The sequence below is a fragment of the Falco punctatus genome (assembly GCF_963210335.1).
Source record: "Falco punctatus genome assembly, chromosome: 15".
Classification (NCBI taxonomy): Eukaryota; Metazoa; Chordata; class Aves; order Falconiformes; family Falconidae; genus Falco; species Falco punctatus.
Window position 1 is genome coordinate 10,043,515 of NC_137595.1, and position 13,259 is coordinate 10,056,773.

Genomic DNA, 13,259 nt, shown 5'->3' on the forward strand with positions numbered 1-13,259 from the left:
AAGGGAGGGGGAAGAAAAAACTTCTCTGTGGTTGCATGTGATCAGTTTTTGTGTCATTCTGCTGACAAGAAGGCGCCTAATTTTGAAAAGGGAAGTAGACATTTCTTTGTGGGTGCTAAATAGTTTGGTACTTCCTACATGTAAAAACAAATGACCAAACAGCACCCCACCCCAGAGTAACTAACTGAAGGATGTGTATATTTGTGCCTTACTTGAAGGGAAAACAACCCTCACACCTGAACAGCAGAAAAACTTGCATTATAAACCCCAACCAGTCAAAAAAACCCAACAAACCCCACTTGTATATTCCATTTTTTTAACGCTAGAGGTGTTCGAGGTGTTCTGCATGTGTATGTTCATGTGTGCAGCATGATAATACGTTTCTGACGATTCCATTGTCTTTGGACAGCTGGGACGTCTGTGATTCAGGTTTTAGTTCATGTGGATGTAAAATGAGGCATATCTTAAAAAATAATTGAACAGTGGTGGAAACTATGCTGGAAAAACAGGCTACCCAGTCTTGCTTGGGTGTTCACCGTATAGGGAGATCTGTAGGATTTGCATCTGAAACTGGGTGGGTTTTTTTGGCTTTTTGTGGTTTTTTTTTTTTTTTTTTTTTTTTTTTTTTTTTTTTTTTTCATTTTAAATGAGCTGCTCTTCAAGCTAGCTAGTGTTGTTAAGGATAACTTGTGAAAATGAGAAGTGTTAGGTTATATTTGCATTAGTGTCCTGCCCTGGACAGTGAAATTTGAAGCAACTATTAAGTTTTGACATGGTCTTCAGAGGTATCATAAGTATTCTGCAGGGCCAGTGAAGGCTGTTGAGGGAAACAATTCGTTTTTTCAGGCAGTGTGTTCTTCTACAGCCTGGTGACTACCAATCCCATAAACAGATGGACACTGAAATTTGAGATCCAGATATTAGTATGATTCCTGCAGGTAACAGTAAATTTAACAACTGAAGATAATAGTGCACTGTTAAAATGTACAAGTATTTCCATCATGGAAAACCCTTATCTACAACTATTACCACTACTCTGCCTTGTTACAACGTTGTGCATATATTTATGCCTGACCTTCCTAAGACATTTCTGAAACCTGAGCGTTTTGTTAATCTCCTTCCATCTTCCCAAGCTATGTTACCACATCCAGCTCCATCGTGTTGGATTCCAAACATTTTCAGCATGCAACTGCCCTGTTCCAAATTCCAGACTTCTGGTTTCATTCTTCTGCTCCAGCTCACCTGTTACAGGCTAGTTGAGTCAAAGCTGACAGCCAGGTAGGTGGAGGTCTATCAGCCAAGGACCTGGAACGAAATATAGTTTGAAGTGAATGTGTTAAATCTTCAGATGCTGTCAATTTGCTTCTGTTGTCCTAAGGAGCACAGAGGTCATGTATCAACAAGTCAGCAAGTTCCTCAGTACCCCAGCTGGACAAGGATCTCAAATCTGTTTTCGCAGTTGCTTAAATGTGGGTCGATGTGACCTGAGTGAGTCAGAGCAATGTGGGAGTGCAGCAGAACATGAGAACTGAAGCAGAGGAGTTTGCAGGCTTTGTAAAGCTGTTCTCTCCTGGCTAGAGCAGCATCTTTGGCTGTTGTCTGGGTTCCTCTTTTCTCCCACAGTGCGCTTTTCTCCTCTCTTGTTCTGTCTCCCCAGTAATTAGAGCACCAATGTGACTGTTCAGTTCTGTTTCTGGATAATTAGAGCTGGGCCCATATAGTTAAATACATAGGAGTCTGTCTGGGGCTTTGCTCGGGGCTTTGCCAGGACATCACTGGTCTGTCATTGTCAGCCGGAAATCCTTTTCTGTTTCGTGGGGTGTGACAAAGACGTCAGCTGATGAGCAGTAATTATGTGATGCATGCTGGCTCGATCTGAATTTAGACTAGCCATCTCTCTGCTATGCGTGGTTTAGGAGTAATAAGGAGTGTTGTTTAAGAACAGAATGGCCTTGTTCTCTGGACAGTTATCGTGCTGGGTTAGAAAACCATTTACAATGCAGAACTTGGGAGCAAAGGGAGAGAGAAGGGGGGTAAATGAACTGAATCACATTACTGGAATTTGCTATTAAAAAGAATTTATTATGTGCATGCAACAATGGAAAGCTAAGGCTCAATAATTTTACTTAGTTTTACTTTTGCCCTTTAGATTCTGTATGCTTTCATTGGATTACAGCAATGAGGTAAAAATTTAGTCACGCTGCGCCTTGTGCATTCTTCTAGAGTGTTGATAAAAGGTAATCATAAATAGTCTCCTTATCTGAAAATGCTAGATTTAGTTACTCTACACTGAGGTGTTTGATGTGAGGGCTGAGAATCCTGGACAACTTCTTAACTGTTTATTGAATGTAATTATTTAACATCCCTGGTAGTCTTCAAAGAGGTCTTTTCTTTTTAATAAATCAGGATTGTGTGTTTAAATTGAGTATTGCCATTGTTCTCCCTCAAAATCCCTGAAAGCACATTTCAGGAACCAGCACAATTTTGTCATATAACACAAAAAAAAAAAAAAAATTCCCCAGCAGCTGCTTTTTGCACAGCAAGATGTTCGTATTTTGCTTATGTTTCCACTTAAGTGAAAGAACCAAAGAAAAAGGTATGTTTGTGCGTGTTGTTGCTTGATTCAGGATGTGAGCCAGAACAGAAGTTTGCAGAAATCTGATGAGAAGTACTAAAGAAAGAACACTCTTCTGTAGCAGTGTTTATGTAAAACTCCTGTGGTCTAATAGTTACTGTAACTGTTGGTTTATGCATAGGTTTATTATTCACTGGAAAGTTTTTATTTCAGTGTTTACAGAGACTCTTGTGGCAAATGTTCATCTTATCTTGAGCTACCAACTGCGTTTTGCTTCAAGTTCTGTGCTGACCCTATTGAATAAATACCTGGCATATTGCCCTGCCTTCCTCGCTTCCTAATCTGTCTGACTGCTGTACCCTGTGCTTTTTGGATTTGGAGTAGTGTATGGCTGGCTCATTAGAGATTTCCCAGGTGCCCCCAGATTTAATCTTGCCGCTTTTTCGTATTTCCACTATATGCTATTTGAAGGCTGTAAAATCTTCAGCTCTCAAGGGTTGTAGTATCATGAAAGTATTGAGTTCATCTGAGATTACCTTTGACTTGCTAGACACCAGAAATGATTTCAGTTTAAGGTTTGAAATTTAGAATTGCTGTTCCAAATGAGTGACTAGATGTTTGCAGTTTAGCAAAGCATCTCTTCGGTGGCAGTTAAATGACTGTAAACACATGGGTAGACAGGAGCAGTCCAGGCGTGACTGACAGCAGTGCTTGACTTTTTTTTTTTATTTGATTATTTTAACACTTCATTATGTGGGATTATAGCATTGCATTTTCCAGGCAACACTTTGTGCAATACGCAGCAAGACTTTGTTCAGGTGGTCACAGTCTCATTATGCCTGGTCTGAGTTACTATCCATGATTCTTCTCAAATATTACTGTGCAACTTTGGTGTTATTGGTGACTTTTGAGGTTGTTGGAAAATCTTTCAAGCAAATAAAGTGGTGTTACAGCATGACTTGTGGTGGTGTTTGTGATGAAAATAATGTTTTGTACTTCTCGTGGTATGTGTATACCTTTCTGCATATCATCATTCTGCCTGGTGTGGGCAAAATGATAATTACAGCATTTCCAGAAACCAAACTGCTGAACTTAAGAATGAGTAAAAGCATTAATTGTAAGAACACGTTAGAGCAAATCTTTGCTTAACGCAGAAGTTTTGCTTTGTTTAGAATCCAGAAAATGATTATAAAATGGGACACATACTGCAAAGAGCTGAATACGTATATAGCTGAAAGAATATGCAGAGGCTTGTGGGAAGGTGTGATAAGTAAGTGGGGATGCTTATAGATGTCCTTGTATTTCAGCTGTGTCTTATGTTGGTTCTGCTACTTGTACGTAAGTACCTGAGCATGGTATTGGGTTTCTGTGATACCTACACAAAACTTCCTAATTACATTTTAAATTAATGTAATTAAACTTTAGTAGTCCAAAGTTAGTGGAAAATTATAGCCAGAAATTCTAATGTGTGGGTCAAAGATTGTCTAAAGTTGGAGAATTGTTAAGGTTTGTCTTGTGAGGAACAGTGGAGCATCAGAGTTGACACACTTGGGAGTCATTTATCCACATAATTGATTAATGTTACTTCATACCTAATTCTATGCCACCTTTCTTCCTTTTCCTGCTTGGGAAACTGTCGGTGGAAATTTGACATCTCGAAATGGTGTTATGTTGAAGGCTTGGGTTGGAAATGTTAAAATTACTGAAATGAAGTTGCATCTTAAATTCTTTTTTCCTTGTGTGCTTAGCAGTACAGATTATATTGCATAGATCCAGGTATGATACAGAAAGAAGGGTGTTTATAGTTCTTATATACACTTATATAACACTGTCCTGGGACAGTGTTAATGACACTTTGGAAGTGGGAGGTAAAGCTGGAGAAATTAGGTTACTGGCTTTGTATGTGACTCTGCTTTGGGTCACCTGCTGTGCCTTTCAGTACAAACCTTTTTTTTTAATTACTTTTCACAGTTACTTCTGTGAATCTGTGTTGTAAGAAGAAATGGTAACTGGAAAGCCGATAGTGATAGCTGAAGCATGTTACGTGAAGAAGTTTCTTATATTTTTTCTCCAGATATCTGCTAGTTTCATTTGAAGCTTTCTTTTTGTGTCGGCGAGCTGATGAGTAATGACTCCCTGTATACCTTTACCGTTCTTTTTGTGACGCTGTGCACTCTTAACGTATTCCTTGTTGTCCGTCTGCCTTCTGTGCTGTTAAGTCCAATCTACAAGTTGTTCCTCTTACAGAAGCCATTTTGCAGGCTTGCTCATCCTTTTCACACTCTGCTTTTTCCAGTTCCTTTGCTATAGCCGGTGAGATGGGGCAAAGTGCAGAACAGCTCCCGTCGCAAACCAGGTAACTTGAGGGAATGATGCTGTGTTTGCCCGCAGGTACTACAGGCTTAGGAACTTGTACGGCTGGGCACAAGCTAGTCCAAGCTAGTGATGTTGCACAAATCAACTGACACTTAAGACAGTCGTATTTCGCATCAGTGTTCTGCATGAATTGAGTTTTCTGTTTGTGCTGGGTTTTTTTCCATTTAAAATGGGAATTTATGAAAATTAGTCTTTGTCTTGTAGAGCAGTTCTTATGAATACCAGAAGGTGGCATAACTGATTTTCCTAAAAGTGTTTTGATTGTAAGTAATACACGGGATTCTGCTAAGCTTATTTGAAAGCTGCGGTGAAATTTTGATCAAAGGAAAGTTGGAACAGTTTAGCCTTTAAATATTAAGGGAGCTATTCAAAGATGTACTCACTCTGCTCTTTTTCAAAATGTGAAAAATCTGATGGGATTCATGCTGGCTTTTAGATCTGGTTTCTGGATTTGAAAGTAGTTAGCTGAAGTGCAGGATGGAAAGAAAGGGTCTTCTATCATGTGTGCAGTGGAATTTTTTCCTGAACTGTTCTACAGAATCCTGGTTTTCCATGAACACATTGATTAGATAATTTGCTTTACCAGTTTGCAAAATGAGACTTATTCCTGTCTGTGTTAAGCTCTTCAGGTTAGCTGGTGCTATGCAAGAATAAATTATTGATATAGTAACTTAACAAGTTGTAGTTTTATGCTGTAGCAACTCTATAAACACGTGCAGATTCATAGGTGTACCCATGTTAAGTGTGTTAAGTAGTAAGTGGAAAGGGTATGCAAAAAAAGACCCAATAAGCATTTAAATGAAAATCTGTTTTCAACATCATATGTATTTCATTCTGGCAAACTGGAAACTTAGTCTCTGTGCAGTGTTGCCATGCATTAAATGTTGATTTTGCATTAAAACTTTTTTGGTTTGAATAGTTAAATTGATTGGTGTGGGACAAAACCAAAACTTTGGAAATAATGGGATACATGGGATTTTTTTTTTTCTTTCCTTCAGCTCCCTCTGGCAGGCAAACACCTGAACTACCACTGCCTTGTTTTGAACTGTTCCAGAGAAAAGGCTTGTCCCAATTCAAAGTTATCACAGTTGTTTGGTGTTGTGTATGTATGAATCAGAAAGATTTTCAAGTGCAGAAAAGTAGATGACTGTAGAAGGTTCTAAAATAAAAATATTTCTTATTTTAGCTGACTTCTGTGCAGTCTTTTGACACGTCACAGCTGTGCAATGCCATTTCATCCCAAGGACCTCTATACCATGCTCATCTATTGATCTTTTTTTTTTTTTTCTGTAATGTGGCCTTTCCTGAGCCAGCTGTGATTCACTGGAGCAGCACAGGATGAGTGATGTGACTGTTTTGCATACAAGTCTAGTGGTGTTTGCAGAACTGAGACACATTTTTTTTGCTGGCTTGGGGGTGGGTGGTGGGGAAGTGGTGCGGCTCAGCTGTTGGTAGCTGTCACCCGGGCTGACCCTTCGACCACCTCTGTGCAGTCTTCCACCGATTTTTTTAAAATTTATTTATTCCCCCTCCCCAGTTCTGTGTTTCTGAAGGGCACTTTGCTAGGATGAGGTGGTGTGGTCACATCTACAACACTATAAAGATCTCAAAAACTGCCATGGGTGTGTGGTAGCGCTGGTAGAATGGCTCAGCGATGGGACCTGTAGAAGCTGCTACATGAACGTTTCTGAAAACATTGAACTTCAGTTTTCATTAGGAGTCAGAAGTTTTATATAAATAAAGGTTTGTATTCAGGAGACTGTAAACTATTTGATGTAAATATTTCATAGTTTTTAAAAACTCAAATAAGATTACCATTCTTCTATGGGCCTTTCTAAAATTGACTTGCTTAGGCTTTTCTCGCTACGTACAATTATTTTATGCCAAGCAGTATGTCCTGATTTGACCCTAAATTATCTGGGTGGTTGTGTTGTCACTAATTAGGGATGTTGTACCTGCAAACTTGTTCCTGTCTACTAAGTAAGTTAAAACTGTCATTTCAAATCTGCTTTTGGAAATGAGTTCATAGTTTGCCCACCATAACAAACTTGAATAAAATAACTTGCATCTTTTGAAACTTTGCCTAGGAAATGTACAGTTTTCTCTAAAGTTATATTCACATAGATGCTAAAGAAGAAAGCACTTCGTAATTTTCTTTCTATAATTTCATTATTACACAGGAATTTTGACATTTGCTGAATTAGAAGTAGAGTATAATGGTGTATTTCAGAGAAATGGAACTGTATAAGATGAAGTGTCATTTCTGCGATAATTTTTTATCTTCTAGAAAAATCAAAATGTAAGCAAGGTATAAATTTTGAAAGTCATGTATTTTTTGTAAATGTTAGCACAATCTTAGTGGTTATTAAGTCTGTCACGTGAACATACTGATTTTTACACCCTCCCTACACCCCATTCAGCTGAATGTTAAAGGCTGTGCCTTTTGGGTCCTTTGTGTAACAAAGCTCAACAGGGGGAATTTACAGAAAACCTTTTTATGGTAAAAGATGACTAGATATCTTCTGAAGAGGTAGTATTGAATTCTGCAGAAATCTTGCAATTAAAGCTGCTCCATGCACTTAAGATTGCAAGGATGGTTAGAGATATCATTGAGGTGTAAATCTTCCTTGAGATGCAAACACACATCTTCAGTGTCTTTGCTCCTGGCCTCCTCCCAAGTGCAAGAACCTGTGAAAAGTGTATATTTTTGTCAGTTTTCACTGCTGCTGTTGGGAATGGAAGAGCATCAAAATGAGAGACCCAGTTACTTGATTTTGCTTTCCTTTTGGGAACAAGTAGCGTGGAGGTTATCGCTGGCTTGATTTGCTGAGGGAGGGAGGATCCTGAGCAAACAAACCAGGGAGGTCCCCCACATTGTCTTTTGGAAGGAGTCTTTGGACTACACCTACCTTTGTCAAGTGGGAGGAGCTGATTCCTGGTTACCTTTGGCTTACAGGCCAAAAAAAAAAAAAAAAAGTCTGAGGGATTAGTACAAGACACCCTTTGTCCCACATGACTCATAAAGCTGTTCCAGCTTCAGTATGGATTCCACCTGTTCTCATAACATTTACTTGGAATGATCTGCAGACTTGAAACTTTTTCTAGTGTAGAGCAACTGTACCTTTTTTCATGCTGAATGGGGGAAATACTAATGTTAGTGATAAATTGTAAATGGAACTTGTTGGTATGTAAGCCTTTCACATACCATTATGTGTGAAGGCAAGCTGAACTTTAACTGCAAGTTGCTATTCAATTAAAAAAATTGAATCTGTGTGCTTAGGACTAGCTGATGGCCAATTGATTGACTCTATGAAGTGTCGCTTTTTTTGTGACCCCTCAAAGGGATTCAGCCAGCAGCAGTGCAGTGGCCGTGGGCAGCATGGTACAGCAGCTTTGTCGTTTTCCAGAAGACTCATTCCTGCTGTTTCTCGGCTCCCAGGTTGCACGCCACAATTTCTGAGAACCTGGTTATGAAGCAGTCAGCATCTTTTTATAAACCTTTTTAATCTCCTTCTTCCCCGAGGGATTCTGACCTTCAGATAAAGATGTCGGACTGCCCCCACTGGAAACTTTGTGGGTTAGCAGATCAGATCCATCGGAATTCCTGTGCTCAGAGAAAGTTAATCTTTAGAGACAAAACAGTAAGTGGTGGTCCATGTGCTTCATGCTTGCTTCCCCAGGCCTGCCCTTCTGTGGGGACTGCTTTGCCTAGTTGTGCAGGACCACAAAAACTCACTTCAGTGGATAAAGACAGTGAGATTTAGAGAATGCAAAATCACTAACAGATTGCATACAAATAATGGAAGAATGAAAGAAGCAGCCTACAAACTTTTACTTTAAGGATATTTTCAAAAAGCTTTAATCGACACGTGACTTTACACAATCTGCAGTTTGCTGTCTGTGGTGCAGGAAATACTGAAGTTGTTGGTGGCTGGTGCTCAATCCTAACCTCCCTTCAATTACTAAATTGTTTAATATATTTGCATCATATGAGTCAGATGTGTAAATGTATTTAGGCATACTTCACTAAAATAAATTGTGCAGCCAACAGACCATAACAGCTGTAGAGAAGTTGTTCAGAAAGAAATTATTTGTAGTTCACAGTTTGACCTAATAAAAATAAATGTTGCTTCAGACGGTTATTTTCAGCAGGGTCAATCTGGCTGCTGTGACTGTGCATTCAGATTTCTGTAGTGATTTAATAAATATAATCACCTGGGAAAGATGAGTACAGTTCTCTGAATAAGTTGGTGTTAATTCAGAAACATCTCTTCTGAGTGGTATGTTGTTAGCAGAGTACACAGGCTTAGATCAGAAGCTGGAAACCTTCATTAAGTCACTTTGGTTTTACCTCCTAATAAATGTTTTAAGACCTTATTTTACCTAATGCTTTCTATGTATGAGTAGTTTGCCTAAACAAAGCTGAATATTTTTTTTTTGCATACTATAACCTGTAGCTTGTCATTAAGTTAACGGTGCATCTTGACTCTTGGAATTCATTTCTTGCTAGGAATCTTACCTCAATTTTAAAGCAAAGCCCTCTTCAGGAATAAACAGAAGAAAATGCAGAGCATCCGTAAGTGGCATCAAATAAAAAAATACTTCCATGGCCAAACCCACACACTTAGGAATAGATTTGAGAGATTTATGAGACTGTGTAATTACAAAATGTATCTGAAACTGAATTTATTATCGTAATAAATTAACCCTTCTAAATATTAAAAGTGCGATTACTACAAGGATTAGATTTGGTGTGTGTCCCCCCTTTTCCTGCGAGTTTCTGGGAAGCTGACTGAAGACTTAAGTTGTGGTTTTTAAAAGAGTTTTTAAAATATCTGATTGTGATCTGATGGAAAATGGTGTGAGTTTTTAACTGTTTGCTGTTGCTGAATAATTTTGGAAATTTCATGCTTGGACCATCAAGATATTTTTCTTGCTAATGAATGATACTTGCAAGGACCAGGGTTGTGGGGATTGGAAGAATGTATGAAATAGAGAAACTCATTACTCGACACAATTACTTCTCAGTCAGCCAGCTGCTGCCTCTTTGGTTTTTTGAAGAACATAAATTTGGGTAGTCTCAGAATCATGTGAGAACTCAAATGTTTCCGAACTGAGCGTCTGGGAGGGAAGGGGAAGTGGCTGTGTCAGATATAGGGCAATATGTATTGGTCACACGTACATAAAAATGTGTATATATAGTACATATATATATAGTTTGTGTGTATATAGATGAAGACATACATATATATAGTGTGCATATGTATATTTTTGTATAAAAATGTTTACTGAAATGACGCATCCTAAAATGTTGCTGCAGCAATTTTCTCACACAGGAAAAAATGCTGAGTGGGTGGATGGCAAACTGCAGTACTTTTTGTTAAACGTGTGGTATATGCCGTCTGCTTAACCTAAAAAAAAAAAAAAAAATAATCCCCCCCTCTTTAAATATTTCCCTGTTTTAGAAAAGGACAAACACATTGCTATAAAGACAGTAACCTGTGTTGCTTACAGCATTTTGACAGCAGGAGGGGATGGCTACAAACCTAATCTATCTCACTTCTTTATGCTTTACAATTTATGATTATTCCTTGAGTGGTCAGCCCAATTTAAGAGTTAAATATATTTAATAGTAACTATTTTGTGAGCATCTCTGTTCCATTTATGAAGCGGCGTGCATCTTAATGTCTACAATGCAATTGTTTCCAAAAGATGCTCTAATGCGTAGCTACTGTCTGAGGGCTTCCCTGCCTGCCCCCCCCCCCCCCCCCGTTATAAAAGAAATAAAAAATATTTGAAACAACACAGCAGATAGTATGTCAAAGTACATGTGTAATTTTTGGAACTGTCTTCAGTTATTTTAAAGCTTATTTCTTAACTTAATTAAAAAAATGTGAATGAAAGGTGTTTCTTTGTAAGATAGATCTTTGAGGATTCTAGAAAAGTTGTAGTTTCAATAAAAATATTGTCATGTGCATATTGCCATTTTTTTTCTATACTTCAATATCTGGGGAATGTTACAGTGTTGCTGTGAAGGAACTGCAAACATAACTGCACTAGTTTCCATTGCTTTCCTCTTCAGGAAGATATTTGCTTTCCCTTCATATGAATTTTGATATGAATATTTTCACGATATATAGTCAAATAAATTATGGTACCAGACTCATATGTAGGGCAGTACTGTCAACACTGTCTTTTAATTCTCTTCCAGTAATTGGAACATATGCAGTTTAATAGATTGAAAAGCCAAAGGTAGAGGCATGAGAAGCATCCATGTGAAGGGGAAAGAGCTGAATAAGGAAGCAAACTAAACTATCGCACTGAATTTTTTTTAGGGATCCTGAAGAGAAATGTTACACATCCTTATTTGCCCTACTCAGTTTCTAGACTTCTGCCTTTACAGCCTTATTTAAAATTCTGAAATTATTTGATGTCGAAATGATGATTGCTTTTGAGCTCCATGGCTTTGTGACTATTTTATGGGATTTGGGGCGTTCTTTTTTATTTTCTTTGTGTCAAAATGGTCTTCAGTGGCGGTGTGCATCAGCTCAGCAGGTCGGTAGTTGTAAGATAACACGAAAGATCTGAACATTTCCTTCCAATGCGAAACTGAGTTTCTGCCTTCAATTTGGAGTGAGTTTTGCTAGTGCTGATATCACAAAACAGCTATTACAAAAGTACAGTATATATCCATTTAAACGTGGAAACATGGCTTTGTATCAATGTATTTTTATAACACAGGTGTTGGGGGGAAAAGAATCTCAAAAGTCTGAAGATGTTTACTAGTCTTACCACCACCATTTTTACATGTTTTTCTGTGGTGTTGAATCTGGCATCTTTTCGTATATGAACACTATCAGCAGGAAATAGTCTAATGTTATAAAATATAAAATTTGCAACACAAATATGTAGGCCTTTCTGTTGTCTACGTTTCTAGATGAAAATGGGAGATGTAAATCATGCTGTCACTGTAACTGAATGGTTTTTTTTCTGTAAAGCTTAAAGAAGCCTGGGGCTTTGGAAGTGCAGAAGACTTTTCAGGTCATGCTGGAAGGGGTTTGCAAGGCTTGAGGAAGTTTTCATATAGCTTAACCCTGTTCCCACCTAGTGCTCTCAGTTCCTCTGGTACTTGGTAGAATGAAAGGAGAGAGGTAAGCAGCTTGTTGGAGTGGAACAGCCACAGCAAATCACTTGGCTGAGCAAATATTTTTCAGCTTTGTTTTTTACAGTGTAAGGACAGAAAAAAGAAGTTACGCTCAATCTGTGCAAACTGATAAAAATCCAGCGGCATGTCTAGAACTGAACTTTTACTTTGCTTAGTCTTCCTACAGAAAAAAATAATGTGGCATTCCAAGACTGAGAATAAATATTTGTAGACTAGTACAGTTTGACATTGTCACTGGGCTGTGATATATCTCCCTGCTTGTGACTTTTTCTTTGAACAACGATGAAGGGAAGTCTTACGGGGCATGCAAAGATGGCTTAAAAGTTTTGTTGGTAGTACACATGCGCCAGACGTGTAAGCATACTGGGTTGTAACAGGCGAGCTTGTATTTTATAATGGCATATATTTTATATATACCAGGTGAAAGGCGGCAAAGGCATTTATCTTGACAGTTGGTATGTACGAAACGATGTGATAGCAGCTTAGCGTTGAAGTTGCACGAAGGAGGGAAGAGGGTATCACAATAAAAATTAAGACAGTCACAAGGGAAGTGGTTTTATCTGCATTCCTACACGGTTAGGGAGGGCTGGCAGAAGAAAAGATGCAGTGATCAGCACACTTGGAGGGGAGGTCCTGTGTGTTACTTGTTCATGTGCTTGTGCAGTATGGTGCTGCGTGCCTGCTCCTCTCGCCTGGGGATGAATCCTGCGTGTTGGCCTGTAGCGAAGCAGGGTTTGGTGTGAGGGATGGAGGAAGAGGAGTAAGAAATGCCTTGCTCGGTTATGCACTCAATGTACCTCCTTTTCTGGGATCAGATCTGCACTGCTGTACAGCCTCAGTCAGCTGTTGGCCTTGCTAACAGCTCACATCTGTAAAACGGCGATGTGGGATCTTGCCGTTGGTCTTTTTATTGTCTCTTTTTTCTTCTTATGCCACCTGTTCAGTTACTTTCTGGAGGAGTTTTCTGCAGAAGTGCTTGTTACTGTGTCAGTTACCTTACTGTCCACGTGCTCAGTGCAGCTTTGGAAATACTGGTGTGGAAATGATTACTTTAAAAACAAAGGACGACTTCTTTCTCATCTTCTGTGTATAGAATAGAAGATATGTAGGAGACTGATAGTAAGTAGAATGTAACTTTAAGCA

At 38.7% G+C, this 13,259-nt stretch overlaps 1 protein-coding gene and 1 long non-coding RNA gene across 11 annotated transcripts in view; both read left to right on the forward strand.

Annotated features, from left to right (window-relative positions):
- KLHL13 (kelch like family member 13) overlaps positions 1-13,259 on the forward strand; it is an 85,059-nt gene that overhangs the window by 31,879 nt on the left and 39,921 nt on the right. The gene's annotated exons all lie outside the window — the stretch shown is intronic.
- LOC308053938 lies at positions 4,875-6,141 on the forward strand. The gene is made up of 2 exons (XR_013923866.1): positions 4,875-4,931; positions 5,950-6,141. It is a non-coding gene; the product is annotated as an uncharacterized lncRNA (long non-coding RNA).